Source organism: Equus quagga, unplaced genomic scaffold (assembly GCF_021613505.1).
Source record: "Equus quagga isolate Etosha38 unplaced genomic scaffold, UCLA_HA_Equagga_1.0 251_RagTag, whole genome shotgun sequence".
NCBI classification, from domain to species: Eukaryota; Metazoa; Chordata; class Mammalia; order Perissodactyla; family Equidae; genus Equus; species Equus quagga.
Genome location: NW_025799859.1, coordinates 2,419,550 through 2,437,812, shown reverse-complemented (window position 1 = coordinate 2,437,812; position 18,263 = coordinate 2,419,550). Strand labels below are relative to the sequence as shown.

Genomic DNA, 18,263 nt, shown 5'->3' with positions numbered 1-18,263 from the left:
AGTACTAATATATGCTACAACATGGATGAACCTCAACATATCATGCTAAGTAGTAAAAGCCAGACACAAAAGGTGACACATCATATGATTTCACTTACATAAAATATACAGAATAGGCAGATACATAAAAAGAGAAAGATTAGTGGTTGCCACGGGCTATAGGGAGAGGGAAATGGGGTGTGAGTGCTCAATGGGTATGGGGTTTCCCTCTGAATTAATAAAATGTTCTGGAACTAGATACTGGTGCTGGTTGCACAACACCGTGAATGTTCTAAATACCACTGAATTGTACACTTTAAAACTGATAAAATGGTGAATTTTGTTAATGAATTTTACCTCATTAAAAAAAAAGTACAGGCACATACGTGTCCATATGTACTACATAAAAATCTTTCTTTTGTGATTAAAAAGTAATGGAAGTAATAGATCCACAGTATGGAGGATCCTCAAAAACTTAAAAACAGAACTACCGCATGATCCAGCAACTGTACTTCTGGGAACATATCCAAAGATAACTTAAACATTAACTCGAAAAGATATCCGCACCCATGTTCATTGCAGCATTACTTACAACAGCCAGGACACAGAAACCACCTTAGTGGCCACAGATAGACAAACGGACAAAGAAGTTGTGGTATACATATACAACAGGATATTATTCACCATAAGAAATGAGGAAATCCTACCATTTGTGACAACATGGATGGACCTTGAAGGCATTATGCTAAGTGAAACAAGTCAGATAAGAGAAAAATACTGAGATATTTCACTTATACATGGAATCTAAAACGGAAAAAAAAACCAAACTCATAGAAAAAGAGATCAGACTTGTGGTTACTACAGGGGGGGGCTGGAGATTTGAAAGAAGGTGGTCAAAAGGTATAAACTTCCACTTACAAGATAAAGAACTACTAGGGATGCAATGTACAACATGATAAGCATAGCTAACATTGCTGTATGATATACAGGAAAGTTATTAAAAGAGTAAATCCTACGAGTGCTCATCACAAGAAAAAGTTTTTTTTCTTCTTTTTTTCTTTCTTTTCTTTTGATTGTATCTATTTGAGAAGAGGAATGTTAGTTGAACCTATTGTGGTAATCATTTCACAGTATACGTAAATCGAACCATGATGCTGCACACCTCAAACTTAGTGATGTATGTCAATCATTTCTCAATAAAACTTGGGGGGAAAAAAAAGAAAACTAAACCAAAACTCAATGTGCCAAACAAACAAACAAAAAAGTAATGGAAGTAATTATAAAGTTTCTTCTATAACTATTGAGTCGAAATTAGCCACGATTAGAGAATTAAGTACTTAAACAGATTTTTAATGACTCTCAAAAGAAAAACTATTAAGGTTTTTTAACATTTGTCTTGAATTGTGCAATACTCCTAGTATGCTAACTATTGAGCTTCCAGACCAATGGAATATATAAATTATCCAGCAAAGTAGTTGTTTTAAATCACTGTCTGAAGAATATTATTAAAATTCTATCCATTCATAACCATGTAACCAGCATGTTTATGGGATACTTCTTTTCTACTGTCATCTGAAATCAGCTCAAGTCTTCTAGGAGCTAGCTTAACCTGGATGTTAATCATATAGCATTTTTGTTTATTAATTCTTCAACTAACAAAATGTAAATCACTCTAAAACTGTGAAATACTAGGATATTTTTGCTAAAAGTTATCTGAACTGCTTCATAAAGTTATAACTGAAAATACTGAGATCAAAGCAATTTTCTATAAATTATGACTATGATTACATAATGAAAGGAAATGAGTTAATATGTAACACATATATAATATTCAACAGTTTTGCTAAGACTGTTATCAGGAATAATTAGACTGTAATAAATGTTTATAAAGGTGATAAAACAGTTAACAATACATGTATCATATCTTTATTAAATCTCTTTGAATTAAGCATATGACGACTTCATGGGAGTGCAATAAACATTTATTACACGCTTAGATATATTGTGCACTCTAAGGGACCTTGAAGCACAAACATGAATAATAAATAGTCCTGACTCTAGAGAAGACCATAAGATAGTAGGAGAGACACCTGCTAGGATACTTTCAATACAATAATAGAGGAATGTACACAGTAAATGAAGCCTTTTCAGAACAGGAAGGCTGTCCTGAAGAAAGCCCTTGAGCTGGATTCTAAAGGAAGAAAGCAAATGATAGGAAAACCATAAACTACAGCAGAGATTTGAAAAGCAAGGGTTCTATAGTGAGACTAATGTGAATCACTCTCCTGTCATGGATTCTGTAACCTTACAGACATTGGGACTTTCCTTTTTTCCATTAAAGGATTCCAGTACCTCATTTCCCTATGGTTGGACAACACGAAATAATATACATATAAGTGGTTACACTTCACACAAAGTAAGTACTAGAACAGACATATAGCAAGGAAAACTTCACAGGTGACCTTGGAAGTAAATAATTTGGGCAGAAGTGATATGGGTGGGAATAACCAAGACAAATAATGTGTATAAAAAGTACTTAAAGGCTGTCATGCGGTCTTGCTTCTGAGTATGATGGAACACTGGTAGGTGAACTAACTTCTGCTGTGAAGTAGAAAAACTTGGATAAAAATAAAATAACTATTTGTTTAATGGCAACTAGAAATGCTCAAGCAATCAGGACGGGAGGTTCCAAGATTCCAGAGAAGAGGGAATCATCTAAAGGTAAGCTGATAGACTACAGCTACTTTTTTCTCTACGAGTATTTGCTGATTTTAGCCACAGTGCAGAGCGAGAATCCAGGCTTTGCCCGGGCTGAGGGCCACTGCCAAGGGGTAGAAGTATCAGCAAAGATTTTGTTGGCCTGGTGAGGTAGGAGATAAAAATAGGATACCTGAGGGGCTAAGATCCTGATGAAAAGTGCCCTTTAAGATTTCTGCCAAATGCAGACCCAGCATGGAGCAGGAAGCCAAGAAGAAAGCAAAGTGTTCAGATATCTCATATTGCTGAGGAGACAAGGATTAGAGTTCAGGATCCGCGAAAGAGAGGGGCTGAGTAAAAACACCCGGTTCTCATTTGGAAGGCCTGGAAAGCTAGGCTATACAAGAAGGACAAACCAAATATACAAATAGCCTTAATTCACTTCAGTCTCTGACTAGCTCAAAGTGATCGGTCCCTGTGCCTTATATCTAAGAGGAAAGGAAGGATCCTCTATGAAAGAAGATATCATCTAGAGCCTTTAATATTCTCATAATGGCTAGTATTCAATAATAATTACCAGGCTGCCAAAAAAGACAGATGCATATGACTGAAAAGTAGGAGAAAACAAAAACAGGTAACAGACACAGACCTACAGAACTTTCAGACAAGAACTTTAAAATAACTGTGATGAATATGTTGTAATAGAAAAAGATGGAAAAAAAATAGATGAAAAATAGACTTGTATCAAGAATTCCTTAAGAAAGAAGCAAGCGGAAATTCTAGAACTGGAAAATAATTGAAATCAACAACTTAATATGTAAAGTTTTTTTTTTTGTTTGTTTTGCTGAGGAAGAGTGGCCCTGTGCTAACATCTGTGCCAATCTTCCTCTATTTTGCATGCGGAATGCTGCCACAGCATGGCTTGATGAGTGGAGTGTAGGTCTACGCATGGGATCTGAACCCACAAACCCTGGGCTGCTGAAGTGGAATGCATAATCTTAACCACTATGCCACCAGGCCAGCTCCCTTAATAGGTAAGTTTAACAGCAGACTAAACAACAAAAGATAGGACTAGAAAACTTTTTAAAAGGTCAATAAAAGATATTTTCACCAATGCAGAAAAAAATATTACCGAAAATGCAAAAAGAACCTAGGATGAATGGGAGACAGTGAAAGCCTGCCATACGTGTGGGTGGACTCGCAACGCTTGAAAAGATAAATAACTAAGAATTTTCCAAAATTGGTCAACAAAACAATAGTAACGTTTTGTGGGGCTTAAATATATGTACAATTAAAATGCGTGACAAGAATAATGTAAAAGCCATGGGGAGAAAATGGAATAAAAAGTGTTCTAAATGGGGAAGCAGCAAGCGTAAGTACTGGTACTAGTTGTAATAAGTCAATGAAGCATACTCTAATCACTAGGGTAACCACTAAAATAAATGTGAGATAGCATAACTAAAAATCTAATAGAGAAACAAAAAAAGGGGGAGAAGAACTATTGAAAAATAGTACGATGATAGATAATGATTATATATAATTACACTATATGTAAATAGGTTACATACTACAATTTTCAGCCTGGATTAAATAAATAAATACCTGAAGACATAACAACTAAGTGCAATGTCAGATGTTGGAACAGTAAAAAGACAGCAGAGGAAAAACTGGTAAAAATCTGGTTCAATTCTTCAGTTAGTTAACAGTATTATACCAATGTTAATTTCTTGGTTTTGATAAGTTTAATATTGTTATATTAGTTAATACAATAACAAGGTGTTTAAATGTAATTGCTCCTTAACATGGGGTCTAATAGTGTGTTAACATTATGGAAAGCTGTGTGAGGAAAAAAAAGTAACTATTTGCTGTTTGGAGAAGACTTAAATATAAGGGTATAAAAAGGTTTAAGTTAAAATGAAGGGAAAATATATACCTTACAAATTGTATCCAAAACAAAACAGGTACAACTATACTATGATCAGACAAAACAGACTTTAAAGCAAGAAGCGTTAGGAGAGAGAAAAAAGAAAATAATAAACTGAGAAAAAAAGCCAATTGTGAAAACATAATTCTAAATGTGTCTGTATGCAATAGGATTGGTTTCAAAAATCATTGTGGGAGACTTTAACTCCAGTCACTCAATAAGTGAAAGAACAACCTTAATGAAATATACATGTATATACACATAACGTGGCACTAACAGCAAAAGAATGCAAATTCTTCTCAACTGCACAGAAAACATTTACCAAAACTAGCCATTTTGGTGCAGGATAAAGAAAGCCTTGCAAACAAATTTCAGGTCGTTGAAATCATTCAGAGGATGAACCTTAATCACAGCAGAATTAAGTTAAAAATCAATAAGCAAGGGGCCAGCCTGTTGGCGTAGCAGTTAAGTTCTTGAGTTCCACTTTGGCCACCCGGGGTTCGCCGGTTCGGATCCTGGGTGCGGACACGGCACCACGTGGCAGGCCATGCTGTGGTAGGTATCCCACATATAAAGTAGAGGAAGATGGGCATGGATGTTAGCTCAGGGCCAGCCTCCCTCAGCAAAAAGAGGAGGATTGGCAGCAGTTAGCTCAGGGCTAATCTTTCTCAAAAAAGAAAAAAATATTCAATAAGCAAAAGATAACCAGAAAATATCTAAGTCCCCAGAAATTAAACAATAGCTTTCTAAATCTAGGGGTGAAAAATGAAATTACAATGGAAATTACAAAGTATTTTGAACTGAACAACATTAAAGATAAGAAATTTCCAAACTTGTAAGATGTGGCTATACCAGTACTTGGTAAATTTATAGCCTTTCATGACTACACCAGAAAAGGAAGACTGAAAATCAATGACTTAAGCTTCCATCTAAAGAAGCTAGAAAAAAATAAGTCGAACCCAATGAAAGTAGAAGAAATAATAAAGGCATGAGCAGAAACCAGTAACTAGGGAAAAATGTACAAGAGAGAAAATACAAAGCCAAAAGCTAGCTCTTTGGGAAAAATAACAAAACTGATAGCTTTAGTCAGATTAATCAAGGGAACAGAAAGAATACAAATTTACAACACCAAAAATGAAGCCCTAAAAGATAATGAGGCTCTCATGAAAATGTTACACGAGTCTAATTGATAATTCAGAAGAAATGAGAAAATTACTTGAAAAACATAAGACTTCCAGAACTGACACATAATATAACAGAGAAAAATCATAAATAGTCTTATGTGATTAAAACAATTAGTTATTAAAAACCCTCCCACAAGGAAAACTTACACAGATGGCTTCACTGCAGAAGCTCTTCCACAGAAGGGAAGATAAAACCAAATTTCGCAGCTTGTTTGATGAAATCAGTGTACCTTTTATAACAAAATCTGGTAAGCACATTACAAAAAAGGAAAATCTCTCTCATAAACACAGATGTAAAAATCCTAAGCAAACTAATAGCAAGTCAAAGCTAGGACTGCATAAAAAGTATAACACTTCATGACCAATGGAGTTTTGTTCGAGTAATGCAAGGGTGATTAACATCAGAATCTATTAATGTAATTTACCCTATTATAATAAGGAGGAGGAGAACAGATCACCTTGACAGATGCAGAAAAACCTTTTGATAAAATTCAAAACATCCATTCAGGAGAAAAACTCTTTACAAACTGGGAATAAGAGAGAACTTCCTTAATTTTACAAAAAGTGTCTTAAAACACACATCCACACCCACAGCCCTACAGTAAGAGTGCCGAGTGAGATGAGACAAGAAAGACCACTGTCAGCACTTTCATTCAACATTGCCCTGGAAGTCCTAGCCAGTACCTTAAGGCAAGAAAAATAAAAAGCATAAGAATCGGAAAGAAAAAAGAAAATGATCACGTTCACAGATAACATGATTGTGTACAAACTAACAGAATTAACAAGTAATTTTGTCCAGGTTGCTTTATACAAGGTCAACATAGAAAAACGCACAGTAGAAGGAGAGGAGGACACACAACGGCAGGACAGGCAGAGATCTGAGAGTCTGCCCACCACACTTAACAGCTAGACTTGGTAAATCTGGCTGGCCTGAGAGTCTCTAGGGACCCTCTCCAGGGGAGTGTTTGGTAATAGCTGAAGCACCTAAGTGAAAATCGTCTGCTATCTTGTAACTGCTGTTAAAGCAGTTTATAATTTCCTAAAATTACATAATACATAAATATGAAAGTTTTTAAATTGAGGGCTATGTTTTTACAGAGAATGCTCTCCCAAATATATGCAATCGAGTCAGTCACTCCATCTTCCTAATTTTAACAAATGATCTTTTATAACAGATAATTTTGTTTTAAAATTGTGTAACAGTATACCAGAGACTATGACAGCCCATCTCTTTAGTCAAGATATTTCTGTAATATTCTGAAAAGACTCTACATGCACTAAACTCATAGCTGACATATAAAATATTTTAAAATTAGAGTTTAAATAGATTTATATATCCTCTACAGGTTAAACAAGTATTTTGATTGTTTACGTTCATTTCCTTGTTCTCATGCCAGCTTAGTTACAACATTTGCTGAGGTTCAAATTTTGAATTCTAGTTTTGCTTAAATAGGACTGAAATTACTAAGAATATTTTAACTTTGGTGTGCCGTACCAGTCAAAAATTCAAATTAATGTCACAGAAAATAATAATTTTTAAAAAGGTTAATGTCAAATTTTCCAGAAAATGCTATAATCGCTCCATTTCTTACTGTTGAAGAGATTGATAAAGAAGTTAGAACAAAGGAATGATGAAGTGAGAGTAATTCTGGAAAGTGTTTACAATTGAATATAATGTAAAACTCAATAAAAGTAAAATAAATGTAAACATTAGGAAATCCATTATATTTCTGTGTTAGCAACAAACAGGAAATTTTAAAGGATACCATTAATAGTATTTAAAAACTCACTTCTCCTAGAAGTAAATCTAATTAAGGATGCTCACAATCTCTACACTGAAAGCTAGAAAGTGGTACTGAGTGACAGTAAAGATAAGCTAAACTAATGGAGGAATACACTATGTCCATGAAATGGAAAAATCAATCTTGTGAAGAATTCTCCCCAGATTAAGATATAAATTCGATGCAATCACAATCAAAATTCTAACAGTGCTTTTTTGTGGAAATCGACAGGTAAATTCTAAAATTTACATGGAAATGCAAAAGGATCAAGAACACCCAAAACAATCTTGAAGAATAACAAAGCTGAAGAACTATAAGTACACCAAGTATGTGATAATCAAGACTTAAATACAGTCACACAGCACATAACAATGTTTCAGTCAATGACAGACCACATATACGATGGTGGTTCCATAAAGTTAGTACCATATAGCTTAGGTGTGTAGTGGACTATACCATCTAGGTTTGTAAGTACACTCTGTAATGTTCAAACAATGACAAAATCACCTAATAACGCATTTCTCCAAACATATTACAGTCCTTAAGTGACGCACGAATGTATATGATGTACGTATTATAAAATATCAAGACTTAAAATGTAGCCATTGAAATTAAGAAAGAGTGGTATTGGTGAAAGAATAGAAAAACTGATCAAAGGAAAAAAATAAAGAGTCCAGAAACAAATGCACATATATATAGTCAGTTCATTTATGATAAAGGTTAATGATGAAGTGCAGTACACAAAGGATGGTCTTTTAACAAATGGTGCTGGGTTGGGCTGGCCTGGCGGCTTAGTGGTTAAGTTTGTGTGCTTGCGTAGTGGTTAAGTTTGTGTGCTCTGCTTTGGCAGCCCAGGGTTCACTGGTTTGGATCCTGGGTGCAGATCTATGCACCCCTTATCAAGCCATGCTGTGGCAGGCATCCCACATATAAAGTAGAGGAAGAGGGACACAGATGTTAGCTCAGGGCCAATCTTCCTCAAAAAAAAAAAAAGTGCTGGATCAAATGAATAATCATAGAAAAATAAAATCTTCACTCACATCATATACAATGATCAATTCCAGATACATTGCAGAATAAATATGAAAGTAAAGCAAGAAAGCTTTTGGGGGGAAAAAATGGGAGAATATCTTTATAACTCTGAGGTAGGCAAACATTTCTTAAGCAGGACACAGGGTAGAAGATATTTGCAATACAGGTATCTGATCAGGATTTATATCCGGAATATACAGAGAATTCCTACAAATTATTATAAAAAATGCAAGCAATGCAACAGAAAAATTGGTCAAAAACTTAAATATTACATAAAAAGTAAGAAAAGAAGAGGATATCCAAAGGTCAATAAATATAAGAAAACACGTTCAACTTCATTAGTCATCATACAAACACATTAAGACAACAATGTGATACCACTACTCAAGCAACAGAATAGCTAAAATTTAAAAAGACAATACAAGAAATGTTGGCAGATATGGAGAACTAATCTCTAAAATTACAGAGAAGGAAAGCACGAATCAGTATAACAACTTTGGGAAACTACTGGCAATATTTATTAAAGCTAAACAAATGAATACCTTACAACTCATCATTTCACTTCTGGGTATATAGCCAATAGCAGACATTCATATGTTCATCAAAAGACGTGTACAAGCATCTTCATAGATGGACTCTAGATATAAATATGAAAATAAGCACTTGTGATAGTCCAAAACTAAAAACAATCCAAATGTCCATCAATACAATGGTTGAACTGTGGTACACTCATACACTGGAATACTATACAGCAATGAAAATGAACACTATTACAACAAGCAACGTGGATCAGTCTCATAGGCATAATGCTAAGCCAAAAAAGCCAGACATGCTGCATGATTTCCATTCATACAAAGCTTTAAAACAGGTAAAACTATCTTAAGATATAAGAAGTCAGAATAGCAGAGGTATAAGTGACAAGATTTTGAGGAATTATAGATGTTATCAAAGTTTGCAGTTTAGAAAACAGACTTAACTCAGCAATAAAGGGGATTCATGTAAGCATAAGTTGGGGTTTTACACAACTTAAGATTTTGAGATACCAGTGTGGGGGCAGGATTATAAACATATTCAAAAAGACCATAAAAATATACATCACATTTATTGTAACTTTACAGAAGCACACAGACACAGAAAAACGACACAATCAGGTAAGTGTTATTTATTGGCTTCGTATGAGTCTAATCATGCAAAGAACTCTATTATTCCAGCAGGTGCCTCCTAAGAGGGAACAAGAATCTCTAGAAACTAAAACCCTGCAAGTGTGCTTGCTACTGATTCCAGGGAGCCCTTCACCAAAAGCTTTCAATTCATATAACAGAGGGATTTTTCTCTGCAAATGCATCTTCAGTATTATAAAGAGAATCATTGTGAAAATTTATTGTAAAATAATCCACTTCATGGCCAACTTTGCAGAAACTTATCTGTTCTGTAAGGAAAAAGGGGCTGTCTAAAATGTATAACTAGCTTTTTCCTGAATAGAAACAATTTAACAATACCAAGAGCAGATATTTGTAAAGATTTTCTATAAGGCAGGCTTAAGTATGTATGCAATTTGACTCCCAAAATCACTCTATGAGGAAGGTAATAACTGCCTTTGCCAATGTTACAGATGATTAAACTAGAGCGCACAAAGGCTATGTAACCTGCCCAAGATGATAATGCTGAAATTTGGCAAAGCCTGTCTCTGAGCCTAAGCTTATACATTAAATTCTTAAATAATTTATGTTGGCAACAGAAAAAAAAAAAAGCCTCGTTTAAAAAACCCAAAACAAAGGGGATTCACATCCTCTTCCAAACTCATGTGACAGATATATAGCTTTCTATCAATTTTCTAATTTCTAGATGCCTGGATCAGATATTGCACCCAAGATGGAACTCTGAAAACAGCACATGCTTCAAGGCAGTGAAGTGAGCACATTTATCTGTCTCTTTTATTTCCCAATATACCAATGAGATGACAGAAAATTTTCACAGAAGAATGAAGCCATACCATGGCTGGGAAATAAGAAAGGGTGATGTTGGTGGATCAGAAATTTTGAGAAATTCAAGGCAGATAAATGGGAACAAATTAGCAGAGAAATCAATCAGATGGGAACAACTTTGCAGAGAAATTAAGGGAGAAAACCACAATCCAAGATACTAGAGGTATTTACAGCTCTTTGAAGGACGGCCAAAGAACCAACCTTTTATCAAACACAAAGGGTAGGAAAAGGCCAAGTGGCGATCATCAGGTTAATTATTTTAGAAACAGTATTTGGGCTGGCTGAGACAGCTGGGGCCCTCCTCACTCCCAATGTTGGCAGTTGTGGCTTTTGCCATCATGCCAAAGCCCAAGAAGTGCCCTCTAAAGGAAGTGGGCCACCTGTCTGGGTACATTCCTTTGAGAGTGTCAGTGCCTGAGAGACAAACAGGACACAGATTGGATTGACTCTGAATAACAGACATTAGAGCTGGGATAGAGAGAGGAGATAATTCCTAAGAGAAATTAGACATTAAAGCACTCTAACACACAAAATAAAGCCCTCTTTACTTTGGCATGAGTAGGGGTTCCCAACCCACCCACACAACCTACAGAGAGTTACCATGTTGAAACACTGCCCACTTACACTGAACACATCCATAGCCTTCCCATTCAAAAGAGGCCTGCTGAGGAACAGACGTACCTACACAATTTCTGAGAAAACCACGCCAGCCAGATACCATCACTTGGCAACTTAGTTCTTCATCCCAAAGTATTAAGGGAAAACCAAAGACCACAGACATTTGGGAGAAGATCCAAAAATGGAAAACAAAACAAAACAACCCTGGTAGAAATGGAGACGATTCAGTAGACAGAATGGTACACTTAAAAAAAATTTTTCGGGGCCAGTCCCGTGGCCAAGTGGTTAAGTTCACACGCTCTGCTTTGGCGTCCCAGGGTTCATATCCTGCGCGCAGACATGGCACTGCTCATCAGGCCATGCTGAGGCGGTGTCCCACATAGCACAACCAGAGGCACTCACAACTAGAATATGCAACTATGTACTGGGGGGTTTAGAGGAGAAGAAGAAGACAAAAACCAAGACTGGCGACAGATGTTAGCTCAGGCACCAATCTTTAAAAAAAAAAAAAAAAATCATAAAGTACGCTTGAATAAAACAAAAATACCCTGCTTTGAAAAAGCAGTCAGAAAAACAAGAATTCTTGTTAATTAAAAATATAAATGATAAATTCAATTGGCAAGAATAAAAAAATGGTTATAACAGAGGCATAAGTGAAAAATAAAAGATAAAGACTACTTCTGAAGAGACAGACTAAAAACACAAAGAACGTAGGAAATAAGAGAAGTTAGGGACCGAGAGATCTAACTGAAGAGATCCAATATTCACCCTAATAAGTGTTCCTTAAGGGGATAAAAACAGGAATAATAGAGATATTTAAAGAGAAAAAACCAGAAGACTATTTCCAAGATGTGAAGGAAGCCACGAGTTCATAGACAGGCCTCACCAAGCGCTCAGAAGGCTTACTGAAAAAAGATCTATACCTACGCTAGATCCTGGAAAACCAGAGTTCCACAAAAAAGAAAAAAAATCCTAAAATTTCCCATGTTATCTACAAAGGAACAAATCACACTGAAAACTGAATGCTTTTAAGGTTTATAAGAGAAAAAAATCTTGAACTTACAATTCCATACTCAAATTTATTCAGGAATGCAAGCTGAATAAAGGACATTTTCAGACAGCAAATACTTGAAAGTTTTGCCAGCCTATACTGAAAATTAATCAATGAGGTATTGTGAACTCAGTGAACTCCAACCTTTGTTGTAAGACATGTCTTTATGAGAAAAAACCATTTGAACATATGCTCTCAGTATGTTTATTTAAACTAACATATTATTATACTAATATATTTACATATATTATAAAGCATTTCAAAATAAAAACTTAAAATAATCAGATAAAATTAACAGATAATTTAATTCCTAACGTATTCTGACATTCCCCAAAATTATCTTGTGCACCCTTTTTAATGGGGATGTCTCACTTTGAACACCACAGGCCTAACCAAAGGAAAAAGAAACCCATGAACTCGAAGAAACAATAGAATTGAACGGGCCTCAGAGGAAGAGAAGGAAACTAAAAAAACTAAAAGAGAATCCACTAGAATTTGACACTTGGAAAATTTTCAATTGGTAAAGTTTTAATGTACATAGGATTACATTTCATTCTCTGTGAGGCCATTCTACTTTGTTCTAGACTAAGTGCTTATATAACGACATTATAAGTATTTCCAGGTTCAAAATTTTTAGAATTGATCTATAAATAAAGAAAAAAGAAATTACAGTTACAAAAATAAAATGCAAATACTTTGATGATAAAATTAACAACAAATAATAATTGGGAGATTGAGAGAGGGAGAAGAGGAACAAGACTATCATTTAGAGTGGTAGACAATACTGTCTAGAGCTAATAAATAAAAACCACTAACAGAACTAAAAGGAGGTGTAATTTACAGTGGGAGTAGGAAAGTGACTTCCTATTCTTTTCACTCTCTTATGTAATACATCTCAATACAATTATGACTTCTACTTTTTTTTTTTTTTTTGAGGAAGATTAGCCCTGAGCTAACATCTGCCACCAATCCTCCTCTTTTCGCTGAGGAAGACTGGCCCTGAGCTAAGATCTGTGCCCATGTTCCTCTACTTTATACGTGGGACACCTGCCACAGCATGGCTTGCCAGCAGTGCATAGGTCCGCACCCAGAATCCAAACCTGTGAACCCTGGGCTGCCGAAGAGGAACGTGCGAACTTAACCGCTGCGCCACCGGGCTGGCCCAATTATGACTTCTGTTTTTAAAAAGCATTATAAGAAGGAGGAAAAGAGTAGTAGATAACATCGTATGCTCATTTAGAAAGCTGAAATTGGTTACTCATCGCCATAGTAAGCTCACATTAAACACTCCTACCACCACCTCCATCACTCCCCTTCATTTACGCCTTTCACTATGAGTTCTATGTGCATTGTTGTGTTTTTACCTAAACTATGATCTCTATGAAAGTCTTGTGTGTTTTATTCATTTCTGTAATGCAAAGCCTAGTACAATGCTTGGTGTATGTTTAAAAAAAGAGGAAGGGGGACTAATTATATGGTCTGAGGGAATTAATGAAATAGCTAATTTAGACCTAGACATGAAAACAGAAAAGTCAACTTGTAGTTCCCATCACTTAAAACCAGTTTGTCTGAAGTTTACTAAAATGTGTGTAACATGGAGAGAAAGTCTCCTCTTCAAAATATAAACAAACAGCTGTGACTTTCAGTAGAATGACTCACCTCAGTGGCTGCAAGTCTGAGAAGAATCCTAGGGGGCAAGAACAGATGAAGAATACAGCAACAGCAGTATTCTGAACCCTCAGGAAAAAAGCTGGCTATGGATGGGAAGCTCATTCCTCCTCCCTGACTACATACATTCCTATATGAAGGGAAAGCCAAAAGAGCTGAGGCAAATGGGAGGAGGAGGGGATGCCCACCCAGGAGTATGGCTGACAGTGACAAAACTACACCGGGCCTCGGCTTACAAAAAGAAAAAATGCATGGGCTGAGCAAATACCTTCCTTTACCTTATAGTCTACTTACCTGGGCCCTTAACTTTTTTTACTTTGGCTATTGAGAGGCCTAAGTGAAATAGCTGTTTTACAGTTTAAACTTTCTGCCCCAAGTAAAAGGTTACTTTCCTTCAAGATTAACAAGTTTCAACAAATCATTTTTAGAAGTCAAAAGCAGAAGAATATCAGTAATTTCATATGGTGCAAACTAATAGTCCCAGCATCTAAGTGATTATAAATGGTAGCCTTTTGGATTTATATTTCTCTAGGGCAGCAATCCTCAAATTAAGCGTGCATTAGAATCACCTAGAAGGCTTGTTAAACCAGAATGCTGGGCCTCAATCCCAGAGTTAATGACTCAGTGGGTCTAGGTCAGGCCCTGAATTCTGTATTTCTACAAAGGTCTCCGTGGTGCTGATGCTTCTGTTCTGGGGATCTCACACTGAGAACCACTGTTCTAGTCTGAGGGTCAGACCAGAAAGCTATTAATACCACTAATACAAAAATCTCATCCTCACTGCCCTAGCTATCCATCTGTCCTCTACCTCTGACTAAGTCTTCCTTTTTACCTAAGTATTATCCTGAGGGGTTGGGCTAGTTTTCAACTTCTTTGTTCCAGGGTCTTATCCAGTGTTATGGAATCTCGTTTGAAATTCACAACACCCTCTAACACTGAAAGTAAGGAGGGAGTTTTAATTGCATATAGTATGTATGGAAACTTTAGAAGGATAAGCAAAAGACTTACACACATTTTAAGACCAACTCTTTTTTATGGTGGAGGTTTCTACTCAAGCAGCGATTTAAAGACTGCTTACTGTTGCCTTGTCTTTCAAAACCAAGGCTCTCCCTTAAAAACAAAAAAAGAAAAGAAAGAAAAACTAAAAGTCAACTCCTGTGTACACACATTGTAACCCCACAAAAATCACTGAATTTCTGTTGCTTTAATGTACTTTCAAAGAAAGGATTAAAAGTAAGAAACCAATTAACATCATTTCTAGACATAGACATAATATGTCATTTTCCTTAACAATGAAAAAATGGAAAAAAGCCCTAGGATCCACATGTTGAGAGATGTGGACTCTTCCTAGTCATTTTAGGTTTCAGCCACACGACCTATATCACTGAGCTTTTGGCTATACAAAGAGTTGGGGTCAAGAATTACTCAGTCCCATCCAGTTCTACCTTAAGTTAATACAGTAAGACTCATACACCTTAGACTAGGACTTACTTGATATCATCACATAACTTCCTCAGACTGCAATGAACTTAAAAAAAAGGAAATCAACTGGGGCCGGCCTGGGGCACAGTGGTTAAGTTTGCATGCTCTGCTTCAGCGGCCCAGGGTTCACCAGTTCAGATCCTGGGTGCAGACCTACGCACCGCTATCAAGCCATGCTGTGGCAGTCATCCCACACATAAAGTAGAGGAAGATGTTAGCTCAGGGCCAGCCTTCCTCAAAAAAAAAAAAAAAAAAAATCTACTGCACAACTATAGATCATTTCAGAACCTGATTGCTTTTCCTAAGGCATAACATATTAAGGATATTCTGGATCTTTTCAAATCACTTTTAAACATCATTTGCAAACAACTAGATTTGTATGTCATGCTAGTTGCTATAAATTCAATTGTTTTATTACTTATATAATAACTTATATACAAGGCACAATAAGAAAAATATAAGCCTATCTGTATTTATATTAATAGATATATCCCCTTAAAATATAGGAAGCATGTTTCACTTTTTAAAAAGAGGCTACTTCCAGAAATTTTATAAAAATATTATTGGGATTTTTAAAAATCAGCTTTATTCAGTTAGCATGACAGTTTATAACTATGGTTATTAAACTTCATGAGGTAAGATTTTTTTGTTTTGTTTTGTTTTTTGAGGAAGATTAGCCCTGAGCTAACTACTGCCAATCCTCCTCTTTTTGCTGAAGAAGACTGGCCCTGAGCTAACATTCGTACCCATCTTCCTCTACTTTATATGTGGGATGCCTACCAGAGCATGGCTTGCCAAGCAGTGCCATGTCTGCAGCTGGGATCCGAACCAGCAAACCCCGGGCTGCCGAAGCAGAACATGTGAACTTAACCGCTGCACCACCAGGCTGGCCCCCATAAGGCAAGATTTTAAATTATAGTAATAAATAAACTGTGGTGAACTAAAAAGCGACAAGACTAGAAATCAGGAGACTACTCACTATGGCCAAGTTGCAAGACCTCTCTGGTTCTTTTTTTTTTTTTAATCATACATTTGGTCCTTTACTCTCTCTCTCTTATTCACTGACCCGTTTTGAGTATTTTTGGGGAACCTACACTGAGCTAGGCCCTGTGGAAACAAGGAAGGAGAACAGAAAGACAGCCCCTAACCTCATAATATGAGCTACATCTCAGAGGTTCTTCTGGTTAAATTTTCTATAACTTTAAATGTGCTTAAGAGAACAAACAAAACAGCAAACACCTGATCAAGTCTTTTGTGGTAAAAATTTCAAATAGCTGAAACCAAATCCTGTCACCCAAATTCATATGTGTATGAACGTATTTATTTTTAAGCAGCAGGAGCATGATAAAAGGAACAGGATCATTCAGATACTCTTAACACCAAAGACTTACCTTCAAGTTCACCAGTCTCTAAAAGCAAATTTACAGGGGCATCAGCCTACAGAGTTTTGCAAATATCAGGAACGGCTTAAGGCTACTAACAAGACAGAAAGAATCAGAAATTATCTATGAGTAATTTGTCTTTTTTGTAAAACGTGTGAAACAGCATGGAAATATACACATTTCATAAACTTCTGATACAATTTTAAATTTTGAAAGTCAATTTAATTCAAGCTCTAATTTATAAATTACAGTAACACACTTCTTTTATCTAACTCAGAGGAGTAAGTTACCTCAATTAACAAACGATAGATAATTTAACCTTATGTCTTCTTTAAGCACCAACACTGTGTTTTAATCTATCCATCTTAATCGCCACCTTCTTTTGTAAAACTTTTACTAACCAACCTACTTCCCTATACCATTTTCCTCAGTAAAATGAAGGAATCCCTAGCTACCCAAGTACTTTCATAACCAATGCCTCGCACACAGAATTAATCAAATTTATTGTAGTTATTAGTTCAATAATCCATAAGATTTTACTTTCCACTTGAGAACTTCACTCTTAAACAACATTATCTCATTTGATCCTCTAAACAACCCTGTGAAGTAGTTCCTTCTATTTTACAAACAGGGAGACTGAAACACAGAAGGAATGTGATCTAAGGCCCAGAGGTTTAGGAAAAAAAGAACCACCAGCTAGTCAGAAATTGAATCCAGGGTTTTTAACTGAAAATATTATGATTTGTCCAATTCATCAAATGTGCTGACCTCCTTGAGATTACTATATTTTCACCTTTATGTAACCACTGCCTAGTACAGAAAACGGCAGAAAGTAAGCAAAGGTATATTGACTGGATTTGAAGTCAGCTACTACAAAAGTATTACATATTTACTAGACAGTACATAATTTATTGCCTCCTAAAAAACAAAGTACCAAATATAATTTAGCACTACACAATGATCCAGGGAACACCATCAGGGTTAAGAATTTGGTTTCTGATATTAGACTTAGGTTCAAATTCTGAAATCGTGTGAACTCTCTTGGTCTCAATTTTCTTGTCTGTAAAATCAGAATAATAAATGGTAATTATCCCAAATGACTGGTGTACTGAATGGGAATGTATAGAAGACACCTACTGTAGTGTCTGGTACATAGAAACCACACAATCTCTTAGTTTACTTAAAGTATATGAGTACCAACGTGAAACTCAAAGATAGAAGTAGTTTACAAAACAGCAATAATCTCATGCTATGAAGAAGAGCAGAGTTAAATTTGCCTAAATAAGTTTTCTTCAGGTTTTCTTTTTGTTTTTTCAACCCTTTCACTTGGCTCTCCATCAGCCATTACATCAGGTATTAACTCTGTTGCTCTCACATTGCTTATCTCTAACAACTTCCATCTCCCTTTTAATGCAAGTAATGTGAGGTGTAGCTGGAAAATGTTCAAAATGTCTCTTAGGAACTGTGTAACCTTAAGGGA

The 18,263-nt window shown here is 35.9% G+C and overlaps 1 protein-coding gene across 4 annotated transcripts in view; it reads right to left on the bottom strand.

Moving 5' to 3' along the window:
- Positions 1-18,263, bottom strand: part of LOC124233814 (speckle-type POZ protein-like) — a 66,737-nt gene that overhangs the window by 33,069 nt on the left and 15,405 nt on the right. The window contains exon 2 of one of the 4 annotated variants that reach the window (XM_046651035.1): positions 16,793-16,877. The exons of the other annotated variants lie outside the window; for them this stretch is intronic. The gene's annotated coding sequence lies outside the window, so the exon portion shown is untranslated. The remainder of the gene's footprint in view (positions 1-16,792; positions 16,878-18,263) is intronic. 4 annotated transcript variants of the gene reach the window in all.